Below are 22,364 nucleotides of genomic sequence, written 5' to 3'. Positions count from 1 at the left end.
ACTGCTAACAGAACATATCCTGCACAATAAAACTAGGCAGTACAGTTTGTGAGAAGGCAGATTTTACCCCTGATCACCTGAATTGATTTGTAACATTGGATGCTTAAAACTTTGGGACTTATAGTGACTTCCTCCATTGTCAAGTTGCAATGAGCACTGCGTATATTCCCTGTATATTACTTCATCTAGTGATACTGACATTGGTTTACTTTAACAGAAGTGTCAGACCAAGATCCTGCAGCAAACACTTGTTCATATAAAGCAGACTTTGTAGGAGGTTTGCCTGATGAATTAAACACTGGGAGGTTAATTACTACTCATGATTCAGCAAGAAACTTTAGCAAAAAGCTAAGCATCATCAGTGAGGCAAAATACTAAAATGAGCAAAATATCAAAACACAATATATGTTTTTTAACCTGAAAAACCAAGCCAAGTCCAACACTGCATTTCTGATTTACCTGAGTGAGTCACTGATGATATAATATTTGAATTATAAATGAAAAAAAATCTCCATTCTGGTTACTTTCATATTCAGGCACTTATGTGAAATATCATAAAAATTGTGATTAATTTCCAATTCCCTGAAGTTAGTATCAAAGAATTATTAACATGCTGTCTAATTGGAGGCTAATTCAATATTATTGTATATGCTTTCGTAAAAGTTGAATTTCTGGAAATAGGCATTTAATCAAAAAGTAGTTTAAATTAGTAATATTTTGGAGGGATTGAAATCCACTCTCTCCCATCATCTCACTATCACAGATTTGCCAGACCAGGGAGTGTTCCTATCAACTCTATCCTCAAAAATAACACTTAAAGTACCAAACAGAACTTTCAATATTGAAATTTTAACAATAGATAGTTAATTTATAAATAAATAATTACCTCCATGATGATAGGAATTTGTCTAATAACAAAAATACATGCACAAAATTGTCCAATTTCATTCAGTCTTTTCACAGTTAAGGAAACAGTATTGTGTAGATAATTCATTGAATGTGTATTAAAATCCATCAAAATCACTATTCTCATCTTCAGAACTGAATAATTCATCTTAATCTGTTTCTTAAATTGTATCAGATATGGATTCTTGGTGTCACCTTCCTCCCCAGTCATGTCATCATTACTTATGTTGTTCCATGTATAACCATCTTCTATTCCATCAAATGCTTTAGATGTCCCATATTTCTCTAAGGATTTGATAACAATTTCCATTCTGGCTTCATTCAAGTTATCTGTGGCTCATTCAACACAGGATTGCTAACATCAGGAACTGTCTGTTGCCTTTGTGCTTACACTCTCTTCTTCAGTCATCCAGTCATTCTACGTTTTTTCTCATGCTACTCTTGACAGGCTTGTTGAGAATGATATTCAATGATTATGAAAGGTCAGTTAGACAGAAAATCAATGTATTATCATAAAGGCCAAATACTGTGGATGTTGGAAATCTGAAACGTAAACAAAAAGTGCTGAAGAAACTCAGTGGGTCTGGCATCATCGATGGAAAGAGGAATAGAGTTAATGTTTCGAGTCTGGTGTGACTCTTCTTCAGAACTTGACACCATTTATCCACCACTCAATCAGGCAGTATATTCCAAATCACTGCATAAGTTTTTCCTTGAGTTGCTTTGCATTCTTTTGCAGATTACCTTACATCTGTGCCCTTTGGATATTGACCTTTCAGCTATTGGAAATATTTTCTCTTTATTTGCACGGTCTAAATATTTCATGATATTACATACCACTTTCAAATCTCCTCTTAGCCCTCGCTATCCTGAGGACATCTTGCAGCAATGTTTTACTTCAGTTTCAGAATTCAAACCAGTACAATGAATCATTTCAAAATCAAAGCAAAATCCCCACTGTACAGTCCAGGAAATAAGTCAATTGTAATTCATATTTTCGAGAAAAGATTTTGCTGTGGTACACATCACAGAGAATACTGTTGCCACATTGGCCTCTCTGAGACCACAGAATGAGCACTGGGATCCATATGAAATCTCCAAACATTCTTAGAGGTATTCTCATCCACTATGGTGTAATTTTATGCAATACCAAATGCCAGCGTTCTTTGAGTCAAAAGCACTGTCACCTCTGAACCAGTAGGTTGCAAGTTCCACATGGTTCTGGTTTGCAATCAGTTATTTTTAAGTATTTCAAATCACCCCCTAATCCCTGACTGGGCTCATTTAGGGAATGTGAAATGAAGAAGGCAGTAGATAGATATTTCAAGGTAAAATAATCTCTGTGTTTAATTAACACACAAATGTTAAATATAACACAAGAATTATAGACAGATGCAATAAACAAGGCATTTGTCACAATCAACTGTACAGAGGGCAGTAATACTATTAAATTCAGTATTCGCTAGATTAAATGTATAAAGATAACAGCTTTACTCACAGAATCTTTCATCAGGCTTCCAACCCTTGGGGCCCCAATGCACTGTCAGCACCTGCCTGCCCCTGCCTGCTAGCTAGGTCAGAAAATTTCAGCTCCCCACTGAGGAAAACACATTTTTAAAGTACGTCCAGTTAATGAGGGTCTAGCTGTTGGTTCTCCTGGTTCGGAACAGGCTTGTGTATGGAAACTCTTGTTCTGATAGCACCTGGTTGGCAACTCCTCTCTTAGATGTACTTTGTTCTGCTAATGCTTTTAGTCTGGCTTCCCAATTCAGCTTCTCTGTTCAGCCTCTGTGGTTCTTCGTTCTGAAGCTACTTGTTAGGGTGGAAGCTTGTGGGGAGGTTGTTTGTGTAGAGGCTTGCCATAGAAAACAAATAGGCTTTTTCCGAGGTGATAGCAGCAAGTTATACACTCTGTATGCCCCATTATCTTCATTCAAATCTGTGTTGTCCATTGTATTTCCAGTGTTTCTTCCGAAGTCAATTGGTTTCCTGGTCATTTAGAATATATATGAAATTGAATGTCCGGTATCTATATGAATGGATTCTGATTGAAGTTGAATATCCATTATCTCTTTAGGTCCCATATTGTCTGCGCTGGGTAGCCCAATGTATAAAAATTATCTAGGGCTGGAGTGGTGTTAATGTTCGATTGTAATGTTGACTGGAGATAGCAAAAACTGCAGATGGTGGAGTCAGAGACAACACAGAGTGGAGCTGGAGGAACACAGCAGATCAGGCAGCATCAGAGGAGTAGGAACGTTAGCATTCTGGGTCGGGACCCATCTCCTGACCTAAAACATCGACTTGCCTACTCCTCTAATGCTGTTTGATCTGCTGTGTTCCTCTAACTCCACACTGTGCTTTCAGTGTTGGTTGTTTGTTCTTTTGGAGAGGAGGCATAAATTGGAATTCCGAGCTGAACAATAGACCCAGGCAGAAATCCCCAGTCTGCTCACTCTATTGTATATTTGCTGCTGCCTGAATCCAGGGTTTTACCTAATATTTTAGATATTGGAAAAGTTCAGGGCATTGTCCAATAGTTTAGATGATAGGAATTTTTGCTCAATCCTACAATAGCTGTGGGACTGTAGAAACTGAAAGTGATAATCTGATGTGATTGACACACTAAATCAATAGTTATAATAATGTGACATCTAATCACGTAATGAGAAGTCACTATGATTATTAAACAACATGTCATAATTCATTTTTACAATCTGAAACAAGGTTTGTATTAATACGAAGAGGACATAATGAAAATGAATAAGACCATTAGATTATACTGATATTTTGATTGGTGAAACCCAAGAAATTAACCCAGTTAAAAGTGTAGCAGCAGGATAGTGAATATTGTGTCACTAAAATGGGATAGTAGAGTGAAGGGCATCGTTTCAAGCATTGTGGTAAAGCTGCTTCTTGACATGCAACTTGTTTACAGTTAAGAAAGCAAATGTAACTTTGGCGTTCACTTTGTGAATACTTGAATACAAGAGCAGAGATGTATTGCTGCGGCTGTGTAAGACTCTGGCCTGACTGTATTTGGTATGTTGTGAGCAGTTTTGGCCTCTGTATCTGAGTAAGTACATGCTGGCTTTGGAGGGGATCCAGACGAGATTCACAAGAATGATTTCGCGACTGAACGACATGTCTTATTTGGAATGGTTGAGGATTTTGGATCCGTACTCAATGGAGTTTTGAAGGATGAGGGTGATCTCATTGAAATTTAGAGAATACTGAGAGGCCTGGATAGTGTGGATGTGGAGTAGATGTTTCCACTAGTAGAAGAAATTAAGACCTGAGGGCACAGCTTCAGAAAGAAGGGGTGACCCTTTAGAATTGAGATGAGGAGGAATTTCTTTAGTCAGAGGTTGGTGAATCTGTGGAACTCATTGTCACAGAAGGCCACGGAGGCAGAGTCATTGATTGTCTTTAAGACAGAGATAGATAGATTCTTGAATAGGAATTGGATTAAAAGATGATAGAGAGGGCAAGAAATATCAGCCACAATCAAATGGCAGATCAGACTCTCAGAATCCCTTCACTGTGAAAACAGGTCCTTCAGCCCAACAAGTCCACACTGACCCTCAGGCATCCCACCCAGACCCATCCCCTGAATCTCCACATCCCTGGACACTATAGCATGGCTAATCCACCTAGCCTTCACAACTTTGGACTGTGGGAGGAAATCCACACGGACACAGGGAGAACATGCAAACTCCACACAGACAATCACCCAGTGGAATTGAACCCAGGTTCCTGGTGCTGTGAGGCAGAGGTGCTAACCACTGAGCCACTATACCACCCTCGACAGGCCTAATGGGTTAATTCTGCTCCTATATCTTATGATCTTTTCGTCTTATATGCTATTGTGTCAAACAATGTCCCTTTCAAAGCTCAGCATGCAAAAGAATCAAGAATCAGGATATTACTACATGATCAGAAGACACAACCTCTCTACATTGCAGCACCTGAGCCTCAGACTGTGTTTGCAGATAGCTCAGAACTGCATACATTAAATTCATTGTAATAGACCAGAGATCTTCAAATAAACAGAATCAATGTATCTCATATGCGTTATATGTAGAAAACACAAGAAAATTATTACATTGCAAGCCTATTACAGATTGGGAAGGACAGCAGTTTTAGGAATTAATTTTAATCTCAAGCACTTAATAGGGATGACCTTAGCTTTGACTATTTTTAAAAAATTACATTGTCTTATAGCAATGATTTACCCTTGTTCTTCTGATAGGATTAAGAGGATAAGGGGAATATGGAAAAATTGGAAAGAAGGTGATTGTGACACCATTGAGATGTCACAGTGTGGAGCTGGAGGAACACAGCAGGCCAGATATCAGAGGAGCAAGAAAGTTGGCGTTTCAGGTCAGGACTCTTCTTCATTTTCTGAACACAACCTGGCCTACTGTGTTCCTCCAGCTCACACTGTGTTATCTCTGGCTCCAGCATCGGCAGTTCTTACTATCTCTCACCATTTAGATTTAATGCTTTATTTATTGATAACCATTAATGGAGTCCACTAAGCTAACAGGTAAGACATTTACTTTCAATGAGGCCAAAATTTCCACCAATTCATTTCCCAAGTATCCTTTTGAAGAATTAAGCCAGTTACTGGCTGTAGCTTGAAGCCTAAATCATCAAGAGACATATTAGACTCATTGTCTTAACAGCGACAGAACACATTGCTATCAGTATCTCCTATTGTAGCTTTCATCCATATATCCAATGGAACTAGATAACCATTCCTTGACTCAGGATGTAAGAATGCATAGAACAGTATTATTCATTCAATTTACTCATAGTGGTATCGCAAATATATTATGAGAAAGCCCTCATATAAACAATTTATAATAAAGTTTTCACCATAAAATCAGAATTGTAGATTTACCCTGAAGAGATTTAGGATATATCTGCACACACCACCATTAGAACACTTTGCCCATGACAGAGTTAACTACAATGTGCTGAACTCTTTACAAACCTCTGACATCAACAATCTAGAAGACAAGTATAGCAGGTGGCTGGGAACAGCATCATTGGCAATTTACTCTCCAAGCCCCACACAATTCTGATTCTGAACAATGTCACTATTCCTTCACTGTCTCAGGGTCAATATCCTGGAACTAACTCCCTAACAGCAAGTGTAGACATACCTTTACTGCGTGGCCTGCAATGCCTCAAGAAAACATCTCATACCACTTTGCCAGTGGGAAAACCCCTATGAGCTAATATGAAACCTGCATGAAACGAGAGCAACATCTACTGGCATATACTCGTTTTAACCTGGTCAGAATTGGGTTCGTTCTGGATGTGACCACAATGCCAGTCATTCTACCATTCTGAAATCTGGCACCAATCCTTTCCTGCTCAGACTCACATTACTCTTTATTTAAACTCCATGTTGCCTCTCTGCATTGTTCATTTGAACATTATGTTCACTATCTCATTTGCCTTTTTTTTAATTTTTAGACTGCTTCTGCTCCACACCAACATCATGTGCTCGAGCGACCATGGGTGCAAAGTTTCACATTCTACATTGACCCACAGCTGGAGAAATTGGGCTTGACAGAAAATTGATCAAACTAAATTAAACAGCAGCCATCAGCTATCAGTTTCACAGAATGGTGGGAATCAAGGTTAAAGACATCAGGCAGAACCAGTTACAACCAGCTGAAGGGAGGAAGAAATTTTGTTCAGTCTTCTGGGCGCCATGACTTCCAGGCAGTGCCTCAGGATGTGTACTTTACACCTCCTTGGCATAGCAACAGTGAATGGTATTGATGTAACCCCATTGGATGCTTCATACCCAGCTTATGACCCCATTGGTCAAAGGCCACAGAATATTCAGGAAGATCCAGAGTGAGGGGGATAAAACTGGAAACCATTCTTTCAGTGAAGACTCAGCCAAGACTGACACTGAAGGCTTGACCTGGCCCAGCAGCAGAGTTGTAACCACCTGCAGGGAGGGAAAAAAGAGAGAGAGAGAGAGACAGAGAGAGAAGATTCACCCTGACCTGCGAGGACTACCTTAATGGAAGAGAGGCAACCTTACATTGGAAACAAAGATTTCAATAGCTCAGCTCAAACGAGTGAATTGTTGCAGGTAATGTCCTTTCTCAGATGGATAGACCTAGATAAAGAGTAAATGTTGGGTGATAATGGGAACTGCAGATGCTGGAGAATCCAAGGTGACAAAGTGTGAAGCTGGATGAACACAGCAGGCCAAGGAGCATCTTAGGAGCACAAAAGCTGAATTTTCGGGGCTACACTCCTTCATCAGAGAGGGGGATGGGGAGAAGGAACTGGAATAAATAGGGAGAGAGGGGGCGGCGGACCGAAGATGGAGAAAAAACAAGATAGGTAGAGAGGAGAGTATAGGTGAGGAGGTAGGGAGGTGATAGGTGATGGTGGAGGTGATGCAGTGGTGGAAGGGGAGATTTTGAAGCTGGTGAAGTCCACATTGATACCATTGGGCTGCAGGGTTCCCAAGCGGAATATGAGTTGCTGTTCCTGCAACCTTCGGGTGGCATCATTGTGGCAGTGCAGGAGGCCCATGATGGACATGTTGTCTGAGGAACGGGAGGGGGAGTTGAAATGGTTCGCGACTGGGAGGTGCAGTTGTTTGTTGCGAACCGAGTGGAGGTGTTCTGCATAGCGATCCCCAAGCCTCCGCTTGGTTTCCCAATGTAGAGGAAGCAACACCGGGTACAATGGATACAATATACCACATTGGCAGATGTGCAGGTGAACCTCTGCTTAATATGGAAGGTCATCTTGGGGCCTGGGATGGGGGTGAGCGTGGAGGTGTGGGGGCAAGTGTAGCACTTCCTGCGGTTGCCGGAGAAGGTGCCGGGTGTGGTGGGGTTGGAGGCCCCTGCCACACCCCCCCCCCGCCCCCAGAGGATCCCCCTCATTCTCACATACCACCCCACCAAACTCTGGATACAATGTATCATCCTCCAACACTTCCACCATCTACAATTCGACCCCACCACCCAAGCTATTTTTCCATCCCCATGCTTGTCTGCCTTCCGGAGAGACCACTCTCTCCGCGACTCCCTTGTCCGCTCCACACTCCCTTCCAACCCCACCACACCCGCACCTTCCCCTGCAACCGCAGGAAGTGCTACACTTGCCCCCACACCTCCACCCTCACCCCCATTCCAGGCCCCAAGATGACCTTCCATATTAAGCAGATGTTCACCTGCACATCTGCCAATGTGGTATATTGTATCCATTGCACCCAGTGTGGCTTCCTCTACATGGGGGAAACCAAGCGGAGGCTTGGGGACCGCTTTGCAGAACACCTCTGCTCGGTTCGCAACAAACAACTGCACCTCCCAGTCACGAACCTTTCAACTCCCCCTCCCATTCCTCAGACGACATGTTCATCATGGGCCTCCTGCAGTGCCACAATGATGCCACCCGGAGGTTGCAGGAACAGCAACCCATATTCCGCTTGGGAACCCTGCAGCCCAATGGTATCAATGTGGACTTCACAAGCTTCAAAATCTCCCCTTCCCCCACTGCATCCCAAAACCAGCCCAGTTCTTCCCCTCCCCCACACTGCATCACAAAACCAGCCCAGCTCGTCCCCTCCCCCCACTGCATCCCAAAACCGGCCCAGCCTGTCTCTGCTTCCCTAACCTGTTCTTCCTCTCACCTGCCCCTTCCTCCCACATCGAGCTGCACCTCCATTTCCTACCTACCACCTTGTCCCGCCTCCTTGACCTGTCCACCATCCCTGGACTGACCTATCCCCTCCCTACCTCCTCACCTATACTCTCCTCTCTACCTATCTTGTTTTCTCTCCATCTTCGGTCCGCCTCCCCATCTCTCCCTATTTATTCCAGTTGCCTGTCCCCAACCCCCTCTCTGATGAAGGGTCTAGGCCCGAAATGTCAGCTTTTGTGCCCCTGAGATGCTGCTTGGCCTGCTGTGTTCATCCAGCTCCACACTTTGTTATCAAAGAGTAAATGTTGTTGGACTTTGGGAAATGCTCACATGGCATTCAAATAAGGAATGTTTTGTTCCTAAAATTGAGTTGAACTGCAAACCAAATTTTGTGTCTCTTTGTCCGTTATACTGGCAAGAGTGCTTGGGTAAGGTCTTTTTAATATATAAACTGGTTGAAGTGTCCAAAGCATGGACAACATTTCATTCTTTCCTCCTTTACAATTTTAGTGATAAACTCTAAAGAAAAACACATCATGTTTAATGTTCTTTTTTCTCATGTTATTTCAGAATGAAGAGTTGTGGAAACACATACAAATGATGATTCATGTTTCCATGCATTGAAGGGGAAGGTACTGGAAGGTGAGTACCTAACCTGCAGCCAGAGGCTTCGTTTGAGAATTCTTAAGGGCAATAAATATTGGCCTGGTCAGTGGTACACACATTCAGTGAGCTAATAAAAAGAAATACCTGGATAAACATTTGTATTTAATTATTTTCTGAATGCACTACCACTCGCAATTCTCTTATATTCATTCTGTATGCATTAGCACCAACAGTTCATTTGGATGCAATAGCAGTCAATAACAGTTCAATACTAAATTAGCTTCCAAAAACAAAAGGTTTAAATTAGAAATTGGAAATCTCTTCCTTATGCCCCTACTTTAACTTGCTACTGTTAAAATTGACAAGTGAAAAATCCATCCATAATAAATTAATTCTATCACATGTTACCTGTTACTGCAAATACTGACAACCCTCTAATTGTTTATGCCAGAGAATCACAAATGCCAACATGATAGTCTTAGGTGATGACAGAATCGAGTTAAAAAATTAACACTTGCCAATGAGAATTTTTCACTTTTGTATAAATCACAGAGTTAAAAGCTGTTCAAAAATGATCAAATGAATGGACTTGACTTAATTATCATCATGTTAATCCGTCCCTGAGAAACAGATGTATGCCATCCACAGATGTTCACAATGATTGTGCCCCATGCTAATCGATTGCTACTGGCTGGTGAGGGACCTGGGTCAGATCTGCAGCTGTCGACCCACGTGCCTGATATGAGTTGCACCAGAAAAGAATTGTCTTGCCTGCACAGCCAATCTAGCCTGCAGATATCATGATTTAGTCACATTAGAAACAAATTACTGAATCTTATGGTCCACATGTTATGATTTCATTCCAGCTATTCTCAGTACATAATAGCACTCGGTGGCTCTAATGTATACACTTACGTTTCCTACAAGCTAATTAATACAGCTTTAAGGAAATTTTCATAATATTTTGATATGAAGCTTACATTTCGATCACAGATATCTTGTGTAATTGTCTGTAATAAACTCTATGAAATTTGATATGATAAAAGAAAATATGGAAATTCAAGAACAAAAGATCAAAATTCATCCCACAGAGGTTCGGCGCTCCAGCACCTTACCATTATGCAAAGTAATTGCATTTTAATAAACCATGAATTGTATTCGAGCAAATTAATTTACGAAAGTGTGAAACTGCTGGAGAATTGCATCTTTTACTGAATGGATGTGTGAACAGTTAGCTTTCTTTACTTAGTTTTGCAGTCTTCAGTGTAATCTCGCATTGCGTTCTTCAGGGTGAGTTACAGGACGGAGTGTAATTTGTGAGAATCTTGGTGATAGGGCAATGAATTGGAATGCTGTTAAGTACTTTTGGATGATAGAATCGTTACAGTGCGGAAAGAGGCCAATTGGCTTCCATAGAGGGAATGTTGTTAAACTTGAGAGGGTGCAGAAAAGATTTACAAGCATTTGGCCGGGACTGGAGAGTTTGAGTATGGGGAGACACTCAATAAGCTGGGGCTTTTTTTTCCATGAAGTGTCAAAGTGTGAGGAGTGACTTGTAGAGGTTTATAAAATCACGAGGAATGTGGAAGAGTAAATAGCCAAGGATTTTATTTTTTCCTAGGGTGGAGGAGTCTCAAACTAGAGGACATAAACAACAGGAGAAAGGTTTAAAAAGGACCTGAGGGCTTTTCTTTTTCACTCAGAGGCTGTTGCATGTCTGGAACGAGCTGCAACAGGAAGTTTGGGGGTGAGTACAATTACAACATTTAAAAGGCATCTCAATGGGTATATGAATAGGAAGGGTTTAGGGAGTTATGGGCCAACTGCTAGCAAGTGGAACTAGAGCAGATTGGGCTGTCTGGTTGGTGTGGATGAGTTGGACTGAAGGGTCTGGAACATAGAACATTACAGCACAGTACAGGCCCTTCGGCCCTCGATGTTGTGCCGACCTGTCATACCGATCTCAAGCCCATTTAACCTACACTATTCCATGTACGTCCATATGCCTGTCCAATGACGCCTTAAATGTACCCAAAGTTGGAAAATCTACTACCGTTGCAGGCAAAGCATTCCATTCCCTTACTACTCTCTGAGTAAAGAAACTACCTCTGACATCTGTCCTATATCTTTCACCCCTCAATTTAAAGCTGTGCCCCCTCGTGCTCGCCATCACCATCCTAGGAAAAAGGCTCTCCCTATCCTCCCTATCTAACCCTCTGATTATTTTATATGTTTCAATTAAGTCACCTCTCAACCTTTTTCTCGCTCATGAAAACAGCCTCAAGTCCCTCAGCCTTTCCTCACAAGACCTTCCCACCATACCAGGCAACATTCTAGTAAATCTCCTCTGCACCCTTTCCAAAGCTTCCACATCCTTCTTATAATGCGTGACCAGAACTGTACACAATACTCCAAGTGTGGCCGCACCAGAGTTTTGTACAGCTTCACCATAACCTCTTGGTTCCAGAACTCGATCCCTCTATTAATAAAAGCTAAAACACTGTATGCCTTCTAAACAGCCCTGTCAACCTGGGTGGCAACTTTCAAGGATCTGTGTACATGGACACCGAGATCTCTCTGCTCATCTACACTGCTAAGAATCTTACCATTAGCCCAGTACTTTGCCTTCCAGTTACTCCTACCAAAGTGCATCACCTCACACTTGTCTGCATTAAACTCCATTTGCCACCTCTCAGCCCAGCTCTGCAGCTTACCTATGTCTCTCTGCAACCTATAGCATCCTTCGTCACTATCCACAACTCCACCGACCTTAGTGTTGTCTGCAAATTTACTAACCCATCCTTCTATGCCCTCATCCAGGTCGTTTATAAAAATGACAAACAGCAGTGGATCCAACACCGACCCTTGTGGTACACCACTAGTAACTGGTCTCCAGGATGAACATTTCCCATCAACTACCACCCTCTGTCTTCTTTCAGCAAGCCAATTTCCGATTCAAACTGCTATATCTCCCACAATCCCATTCCTCCGCATTTTGTACAATAGCCTACTGTGGGGAACCTTATCGAACGCCTTGCTGAAATCCATTTACACCACATCAACCAGTTTACTCTCATCTACCTGTTTGGTCACCTTCTCAAAGAACTCAAGGTTTGTGAGGTACGACCTTCCCTTCTCAAAACTGTGCTGACTATCCCTAATCAATTTATTCTTTTCTAGATGATTATAAATCCTATCCCTTCTAACCTTTTCCAACACTTTACCAACAACTGAGGTAAGGCTCACTGGTCTATAATTACCAGGGTTGTCTCTACTCCCCTTCTTGAACAGGGGAACCACATTTGCTATCCTCCAGTCATCTGGCACTATTCCTGTAGACAATGACGAATTAAAGATCAATGCCAAAGTCTCGGCAATCTCCTCCCTGCCTTCCCAGAGGATCTGCGGATAAATCCCATCCGGCCCAGGGGACTTATCTAGCTTCACCCTCTGTAGGATTTCTAACACCTCTTCCTTGTGAACCTCAATCCCACCTAGTCTAGTCGCCTGTATCTCAGTATTCTCCTCGACAACATTGTCGTTTTCTAGAGTGAATACTGTTGAAAAATATTCATTTAGCGCTTCCCCATCTCATCTGACTACACACACAACTTACCACTACTATCCTTGATTGGGCCTAATCTTACTTTCATCATTCTTTTATTCCTTAAATACCTATTGAAAGCCTTAATGTTTACCCTGATCCTATCCGCCAACAACTTCTCATGTCTCCTCCTGGCTCTTCTGAGCTCTCTCTTTAGGTCTTTCCTGGCTACCTCGTAGCCCTCACGTGCCTTAACTGAGCCTTCATATCTCATCCTAACATAAGCCTTCTTCTTCCTCTTGAAGAGAGATTCCACCTCCTTTGTAAACCACGGCTCCTGCACTCTACAGCTTCCTCCCTGCCTGACACGTACATACTTATCTAGGACACACAGGAGCTTTTCCTTGAATAAGCTTCACATTTCTAATGTGCCCATCCCCTGCAGTTTACTTCCCCATCCTATGCTCGCTAAATCTTTCCTAATCTCATCGTAATCGCCTTTCCCCCAGCTATAACTCTTGCCCAGTGGTATACACCTATCCCTTTCCATCACTAAAGTAAACATAACAGAATTGTGATCACTATCACCAAAATGCTCACCTACTTCCAAATCTAACACCTGGCCAGGCTCATTACCCAGTACCAAATTTAATGTGGCTTCGCCCCTTGTTGGCCTATCTACATACTGTGTCAAGAAGCCCTCCTGTACACACTGGACAAAAACTGACCCATCTATAGTACTCGAACTATAGTGTTCCCAGTCAATATTTGGAAAGTTGAAGGTCCCCATGACAACTACCCTGTCTCTCTCACTCCTATCGAGAATCATCTTTGCTATCCTTTCCTCTACATCTCTGGAACTATTCGGAGGCCTATAGAGAACTCCCAACAGAGTGACCTCTCCTTTCCTGTTTCTAACCTCTGCCCATACTACCTCAGTTGACGAGTCCCCAAACATCCTTTCTGCAACTGTAATACTGTCCTTGACTAACAATGGCACACCTCCACCCCTTTTACCATCTTCTCTGTTCTTACTGAAACATCTCAATCCCGGAACCTGCAACAACCATTCCTGTCCCTGCTCTATCCATGTCTCCGAAATGGCCACAACATCGAAGTCCCAGGTACCAACGCATGCTGCAAGTTCACCCACCTTATTCCGGATGCTCCTGGCATTGAAGTAGACATACTTCAATCCAACTTCTTGCTTGCCAGTGCCGTCTTGCGTCCCTGAAACTTTATTTTGGACCACCCTACTCTCAACCTTTCAGTGACAGACATGTCCCCACCAGTACTGTACCCCAGTGTTATACAATGACAGATCTGACCCACCAGTACAGTACCCCAGTGTTACACAGGGACAGACCTGTATGCCTCCATGATTCTGCACCAACCCTCCAAACAGCATCCCATGCAGACCCAGCACGGCCCCCCATTCCCATAACTATACCATGGCAAATCCGAATAACCTGCACATCTTTTGATTCACTCATTAAATCAAAGGCACTCAAGGAAACTAGCCATTGTCTACCTTTCCACAACCTGTAACCCATTATCATAATTGCTGAATGCCAACCTGATTAAAGTATTCCAGTTTATAGTTTATGTCTGAATAAGCAGTTAAAAAGAGAGATTTGAGTCAGATCCAGGATATTACATATTTTGCATAAGTTGTTTAAGGTTCCTTTTAATTTTTGAAATTTTAAAGTAGGAAAGTGTTTATCTGAATCATGATTTGATGTTAGATAGATAGCCGAACAATAATAGATTGGTTGTAAAGTATGAAGAAGTAATAAATTATCTGAGAAGTAAGGTCGGGTATCACCAAACTCACTTTGAATTAAATTCAACTCAAATTAATAATATGGACATGTGGAAATTGCTCCCATGCTTGTGGATAATCTGGAAATTAGTGTGTATGAATGGGAGATAACACAATGTGAAGCTGGAGGAACACAGCAGACCAGGCAGTGTCAGAGGAGCAGAAAAGTTGACATTTCGAATCCGGACCTTTCTTCAGAAATGGGGAGAGGAAAAGGAGCTCAGGAATAAATAGAGAGACCAGGAGTGGCGCTGGGGAAGGTAGGTGGGATGGTGATAGGTGAGTGCAGGCAGGCAGTGGTAGTGATTGGTTAGTGAGGTGGGAGGAACAGATAGGAGGGTGAGAAGATGGACAGGTTGTGTCAGGTCACCGAGGCAGGGATGAGAGGGAGGATTGGTCATAGGATGAGGCCAGGGGTCCGAAGATTTTGAAACTGGTAAAATCCACATTTAGGCCATCAGACTATAGGCTCCTGAGGTGGAATATGAGGTGCTGCTCCTCCAGTTTGCGGGTGGCATCATTGTGACCCTGGAGGAGGCCCAGGGTGGACATGCCACGCAGGGAGTGGGACGGGGAGTTGAAACGATTCATGACCAGAAGGTGTCATCGTTTGTCATGAATAGATCCCTAACACTCCCTACCTGGGCTCACCTATCACTGTTCCACCTACCCTCCCCAGCCCCACCCCACCTCTCTCTATATATTTCTGAGGTCTGTTCCCACCCCCATCTGAAGAAGGTTCCTGACCTGAAACATCAAATTTCCTGCTCTTCTGATGCTGTCTGGCCTGCTGTGTTCCTCCAGTTCTACACTGTGTTATCTCTGACTCCAGCATCTGCAGTTCTTACTATCGCTGTGTATGAATGGGGCCTGCCTTTCACATAGAAATCTACTTCCAATATATTAAGGCAGTGTGTTATTGTGGAAGGGGAAACTAATGATGGATGCTTGAGATCTTAGGGTTGAAGTAATCAAGTCTGAGAATAAAAGTCATTGCTGGAACCTTTCTGGAAATGTAACAGGAATTCAGAGCCATGATATTTTCATGAAGGAAGAAAGAACTTGCATTCAAAGAGAAGGTTATTTTTGAGGGAGGAATATTGTCCAAGACAAATCATTATTCCTCTTCATAAAGTCACATCAAATTGTTTAAATGTATCTAAATGAGCAAACAAGGATTTGGTTTCCATGTGAGGAAATTTGTAATTTGCATCCAATCTGGAAGTTAATGAATGAAAGACATCAAGCAGGCAATTTGATAAAGAGACAACTTGTGCTTATGTGCAAACTGAAAATTATACCTGAAAATCTGAGTGACGGCACCTTGAAATATTCTGTTTGTGCTGCACTGAAGAATCAGTCCAGATATGGGCCATATTTTACATTCAATGATGAATGAAAGATCTCAACCAAAAAACTGATCCAAAGACCTAATGATTAATTTATACTCAGTCCTTTGTACTCAGTACCAGAAACAATGACCAAAATGTAATGCCTTCCACAGGGAATCTGGGACTACTGTGAACAGGAGTAGGAATTGCGTATCTTTGTAATTCATTGCAAAGAATCCCTACAGTGTGGAAACAGGCCATTCAGCCCAACAGGTCTACACCAACCCACATCTCTCCCCAGTGCATTTCCAATGACTACTCCACCTAGCCAGCATATTATGGAAAATTTAGCATGGCCAATCCACCTAACCTGCACATCTTTGGACTGTGAGAGGAAACCAGAGCATCGAGAGAATACCCATGCAGGCACAGGGAGAATGTGCCAACTCCACACAGACAGTCCCCAAGCTGGAATCAAACCTAGGTGCCTGGCACTGTGAGGCTAACTGAACCACAATGTTGCCCAGTGAATTAATTAATCATTAACGAGCAATTGGCGCTTGATCCCAGAAGTGTCATTTAGAATATTGAATTTAATATCAGCTCAGGCATAGGAAGGAAAATAAAGAGAGTTAAAGAAAGATTGAATTGAGAGAAAATAAAAGACACAGAAACAAAAATACAAGCATACATTCCATTGTTTTTATTGCTTTTGAAATCCAAAAGCCATAATTAAAATCTAGAAAACTGAAACTTCCCACTTGTAAAAAATGCCTTTCAGGAACTGAAGGGCATTTTTTAAAAATTCGTATCAAAGTTTCAGGAACTGAAATGCCTTCCAGAGAGAATCTGGGACTATTGTGAACAGGAGTAGGAATTATGTATCTTAGTAATTAATTGCATTAGATTCCCTGTAGTGTGGAAATAGGCCATTCAGCCCAACAGGTCTACACCAACCCTCCCAAAGAGCATCCCACCCACAACTCTCCTCAATGCACTTCAAATGAATACTCCACCTAGCCTGTATATTATGGAAAATTTAGCATGGCCAATTCATCTAACCTGCACATCTTTGGGCTCTAAGAGGAAACCAGAGCACCAGGAGAATACCCTTGCAGACATAGGGAGAATGTGCCAACTCCATAAAAATCTCAACTTTGATTTGAAATAATTAAGACTTCCTCTATGATTCACATGGTATCTGCAATAGAATGGGCACGGTTTAGAGCTTATCTCTTGACCATCTGTTTAATATGTTGGAATGTTAGCTTCTCGGCATGAACTCATTATCCACAACTTTTGATGATGCTAACTTTGGAAAGTAATTTCCAAACTTCTGCATGTAACTGTGCACATGAAGCCCCAGAAATTGCTGCTTGATTCCCGTAAATGATAGGAAGCTTAGATTCTTTCTTAGTTAGATTCTTTCTTTTATCACAATAAGGCAACCTTGTTGTGATCAAATCCTGAGGTAAGACATGGACATTTAAACATTTGGCTCAATGAGATATGTCAGAGACCCAAGGAGATGTATAAGAGAATCTATGGAACTTTAACAATGCTTTCCAGAATTCCATGTAAATTACATCCATTGTGTAGTTTCTTTCCTCACTGATTTGGTAATATCCTTAAAGAATCTCATAAAATGCTTTAAAGCATGTTCCTTGCTATGAATGTTCACTTAACTGGTCCATAACTCTTTCTTGTAGGCAGAACAACATCTCAGTGTCTAAGACTGTAAAATGTTAATGGAAGAAAGAAGTAGGCCGTGTTTTCATGTGGAAAGTCCTGCACAAATGGAAATGCATGCCAGGAAAAGGCATGGCAATGCCCAAGTAAGCTCGATAGATAGGAGCGAATGGGTAGAATGATGTCACTGGCAGTACTGGCAGGAGTACAGCACATGCATGTTTAGTACATGTGAGCTGTCAGTGTTTCTAGGCTGTCAGCAGACATTCAAAACAAAATATTTTAGTCCTTTAAATTCAGCCTAAAGGGATCAATTATAATTGTACTCCCCTGACAAAAATGAACCAGCTACTTGTACAACAATATCTGATTATTTTTTAAAACGATTTCAGGAATGATGAGGGATTGAATTATCAACTAATCAAGTGGGGTTTGAATTTGATAAAAGTAGAAGGAACTTATAGAGGATCTCAGCTGGAATCGCAGTGTTTGTGGAGGGTGAAACAGAGTTAATGACTAAATTTGCCCATTTTGTGGCTGCTTTTCTTTTCAGTGATATTCATGGTGAGTGGTCTGCCATGGCACTTGTCGACTTTTTAATTTGATTTGATTTTATTACTGTCACATGTATCTAGTTACAGTGAAAAGTTTAGTTTTGCACTCAGCATAGGTAGATCATACCGTACAAAGCTGTTAGGGTGATAGAACAGAGCAAGGAGTACAAATTTAAGGCTGCAAAGAAGGTACACAAAAAGCAATATCAATGTTAGATTTGAAATTTGAGAGGTCCATGCAGAAGTCTAATAACAATAGAGAAGAAGCTGTTCTTGATCCTGTTGGTACCTGTTTAAACTTTTGAATCGTCTGCCTGATGGAAGAGGTTGGACAAGATTATAACCGGAGTCGGGTTGGTGGGGGTGGGGGGGGGGTCTTTGATGTTGGCTACCTTTCCAAGACATTGAGAAGTGTAGATGGTATCAATAGATGGAAGGTTGGCTTGTGTGATGGGCTGGCTGTGTTCACAACTTTCTGTAATTTCTTACAGTCCTGGGCAGAGCAGTTGCTATGCCAAGCGGTGATGCACCCAGATAGAATGTTTACTATGGTGCATCTATAAAGATTAGTGAGAGGTCTTATGGATGTGCTGGAGTTCCTTAGCCTCCTTTTCTCATACAATCTTTCACTCTTCAGTTAGCTGACCATCTGAGTGCCCATCTTGTGGGATCAGCAGCAGAAGAGACAGAAGTGCAGTCCCACTGCTGGGATTTTGCAATGTCCACTCCACTAGGGATATTTTTAAACCCCAGAATTTCAGGCAAAACAAGATAGGAGCTGGCCTCCACACCATGGTTCTCCTGTGTTCGCCCTAAAAAATGGCTCAGAAAGGCAAGCTAGTCACTCACTTTATGGGCAGTGACCATGATGTGCTGGTGGATGGAGTGGACAAATTTCCTTCATCCAGTTGAGCTGCAAAGGAGTCCACACCACCCTCAGCCAGCCTGAACGGCAATGGGAGCCTGGGTCAGTGCAGTGTCCCAGGTGAAATGTAATACACAGCAGTGCAGGGAGCAGATTAAACATCATCTCCATTTGCAAGAGTATGGCTCACCAGCATGCCTCTGATACCTAACGTTCATGGGACCAGCACTCACTCTAATTCAGGACCTCTCCTCTCACCAAGGATCATGGACTAGAACTCTCACTATTGCATGCATCATGTCCACTCAGCATATCTGACTATTCATCTTCCAAGCACCTGTCCTTCCCGAATTTCTTACAATTCCTATTCAGTCACAGGTGGCATATCATCACCTCCTCTGCCCCACAGCTCTTCCATCTACTATCGTCATGTTCAGTTCCTCCCTTTTTTTTATTGGCTCAAACCTTGGACTCATGTCTCCGTAGCACCTCACTAACAGGTTTGTAAATTCTGGACTGGTTCCACATGACCAGCAGGACGAACCGCAGCCTAATCCCAAACTGCAAGGATATGGATCCTCAGGCTCTGCTAGGATGAAGCATCTGACTGAGTGGCCAAACCCCACAAATCAGAAGATTCTGTTGACTGAGTGAAGGCCTATTTACACGTTATTTACACCATTATTTACACATAAGCCTTTTCCATGTATGGAAACACAAATTGCACAAAACAAACTAAGCCATTAACGATTCATGCTGATAAAAATTCATATTTATTGACTTGTGTTAACTTGCAGGAAAAATAAGCAATGCCACAGCCAGAGCACTAAACATTGAAATTATCTTATTTGAAATCCTACAAAGAATTCAGGAGAAATGTACTCAGCCAGATAGTGGCAGAATGTGGAACTTGAATAACAACAGATACAATTGAAGGGAAGCTTTATACAAAAGTGAACAAGAAAATACATGAGGCTATACATAAGTCAGGGTGAAATAACATATAACTATATGCTAGTTACATTGTGCAAATTATAGAGAGAATATTCCATTTTTGATAGAAAGAATATTCCATTTTGGGGCATCAATCCATGGGAAAGATATACCTTTGGGTGGAGTACTGTGCAGATTCGTGATGATACTAGAGCATTAAGCATTAGATTGGAGAAGTTACAAACTAAAGTAATAACAGCTCAGGGAGGAAATACATGAGGTAAAAACTAGACCTATTCCTGTCCTGCAGGAATTCAATAGTAACTGGAAACTATCACACCCTGAATGAGAAAGAAAATTAAAATTAGTAGAAGATGATTTCTAAATAATGTCAGAGGCAAGATTCAGTTAATAATTAGAAAGTGTATAGAAAGTACAGAAAGGAATTGATTCATTTGGTACAAACGATGGGATAATGATGGGATAGTGTAGGGGAAGGGGCTTAGATTAGTCCACAGGTCGGTGCAACATCGAGGGCCGAAGGGCCTGTTCTGCGCTGTATTGTTCTATGTTCTATGTTCTAAATAGCACATACATGATATTCAGCATAACTTTAAAATATTCTATAAAAATATGTCGTGTAAGAGACTGGCAAGGATAATATTTAGCCCATTAAAGGCCTAGGAAGAAGTCTTGATAGGAGACAGAAGACATTGCTAGAACAATAAAAGGGTGCTCTGCATCTGTGTTCATAAAGATGGCGGATAATGTAAACATTGCAATAAAAGGTGATATTAAGGTGAGGATAATAGATAGAAGAGGCAGACAAAAAAGTATTAGTATTTCTAAGAGTTGGTAAGCCACCAAGTCCAGATGAAATGCTTCGTAGTTGCCTAGGAAGGAAGGTAGAAATAACAGATACACTTCTCATAATGTTTCAAACCTCATTGGATATGGAGGTAGGATATAGAAGCAATGGCTAATGTTGGACGTTTGTGCAAAAAAAGATAGATGGGTAAGTTAGGAAGCTACCAACTATCTAACCTAATATAGAGGGAATGTGGAAATCACTGTAAATATATATCAGGGAAAGTAAACTAAAAGTTGTCAAAGAGCGAGTTCATCAAAGAACATAAACTTGGATTTGTTAAACACAGGTAGTGTCTATTTTGCATGATTGAAGTCCATGGTGATCAGAAGAGTGGACTAAGGAAAAATTGGAAGTGATTGGTTGATTTTCAGAAGGCATTTGACAAAATTCCACACAAAAGACTTACTAAAAAAAAAGTGGAAGCTCAAAGAGTTAAGAACAAAGAGTAAGTAAGGATGTAGAAATGGATCAGTAACAGGAAGTCACTGACAAGTCATAATAGTTGGATGCTTTTCAGATTGGAAGATGATTAACAGTGCTTCTGTTCAGGCATCAGTTTTGGGCACTATTCTTTTCAATTATTAACTGACCTAGACTCAAGAAGAATAAATAGATGCATTATAAAGGTTCTAGATAACACAATACCTTGTGACATATAAGAGTGATGAAACTAACTGTGGAATTCAAATGACATATGCGGGATTGGACTGAAGCAGAAGCATGGTGGATGTAGTTCAATGTGGAGGAAGTGTGAAGCAATGAACTTTAAGGGATTAATATGTAAAGACAGAGCACTTTAAACAAACAGCCTCGAAGGGCTTAATGACCTACTCCTGTTCAATGGTGATAAATGTAAATAAGTAAAGACTGGGTGTCTGATATACAAATTCTTAATGTGACAGGGCAGGTTTACAAGGTGGCTTGAGTTTATAAACACAGGAATAGAATATAAAAGAAAGTGACTAGCCTAGAAATATATTATTCATTCTACTGAAGTATTGTGAATAATTTTGAAGACCACAGAAAACATGTAAAGATGCCAGTTACAAGGAACAGGGAAATTTGGATGTGGAGAGAGAAAATTTTGGACTGTTCTCCTTGGAACTGAAAAGGTTACAAGTTGCCCTAATAATGATGAGAGTGGAAAACAAAAATCTATTCCCTGTAATAAGAGATGCTAATGAGTGAGATTGTACTCTTAAATAATTGGCAAAGGATTGAGACAGAAGATAGAGAAATGGTTTCAATTTCTGTAATCTAGAGTGTTCTACTTGAAAAAGCTGTGGAACCAATTCCATAAGTAACTTTAAAACGGAGGTGAACAGGCGCTTGAAGATGAGGACCTTCAAGACATTGGACATTAAAGGAGTGTAGAATGAGCATAAATGCCCTTTAAAAGAATTAACACAGATACAGTGGAGTTAAATGATCTCCTGCCAGGTAGAAAGTGCATTTCATGATTGTATTTAATTATGACGGCAGGACATAACCTAATTTTAAATCCGTCCAAATTTTGAAGATCGAATGGAAATCTGATCTGGATGATAAAGA

The sequence above is a fragment of the Stegostoma tigrinum genome, chromosome 7 (assembly GCF_030684315.1).
Source record: "Stegostoma tigrinum isolate sSteTig4 chromosome 7, sSteTig4.hap1, whole genome shotgun sequence".
Taxonomy (NCBI): Eukaryota; Metazoa; Chordata; class Chondrichthyes; order Orectolobiformes; family Stegostomatidae; genus Stegostoma; species Stegostoma tigrinum.
This window is presented reverse-complemented; position numbering follows the sequence as displayed.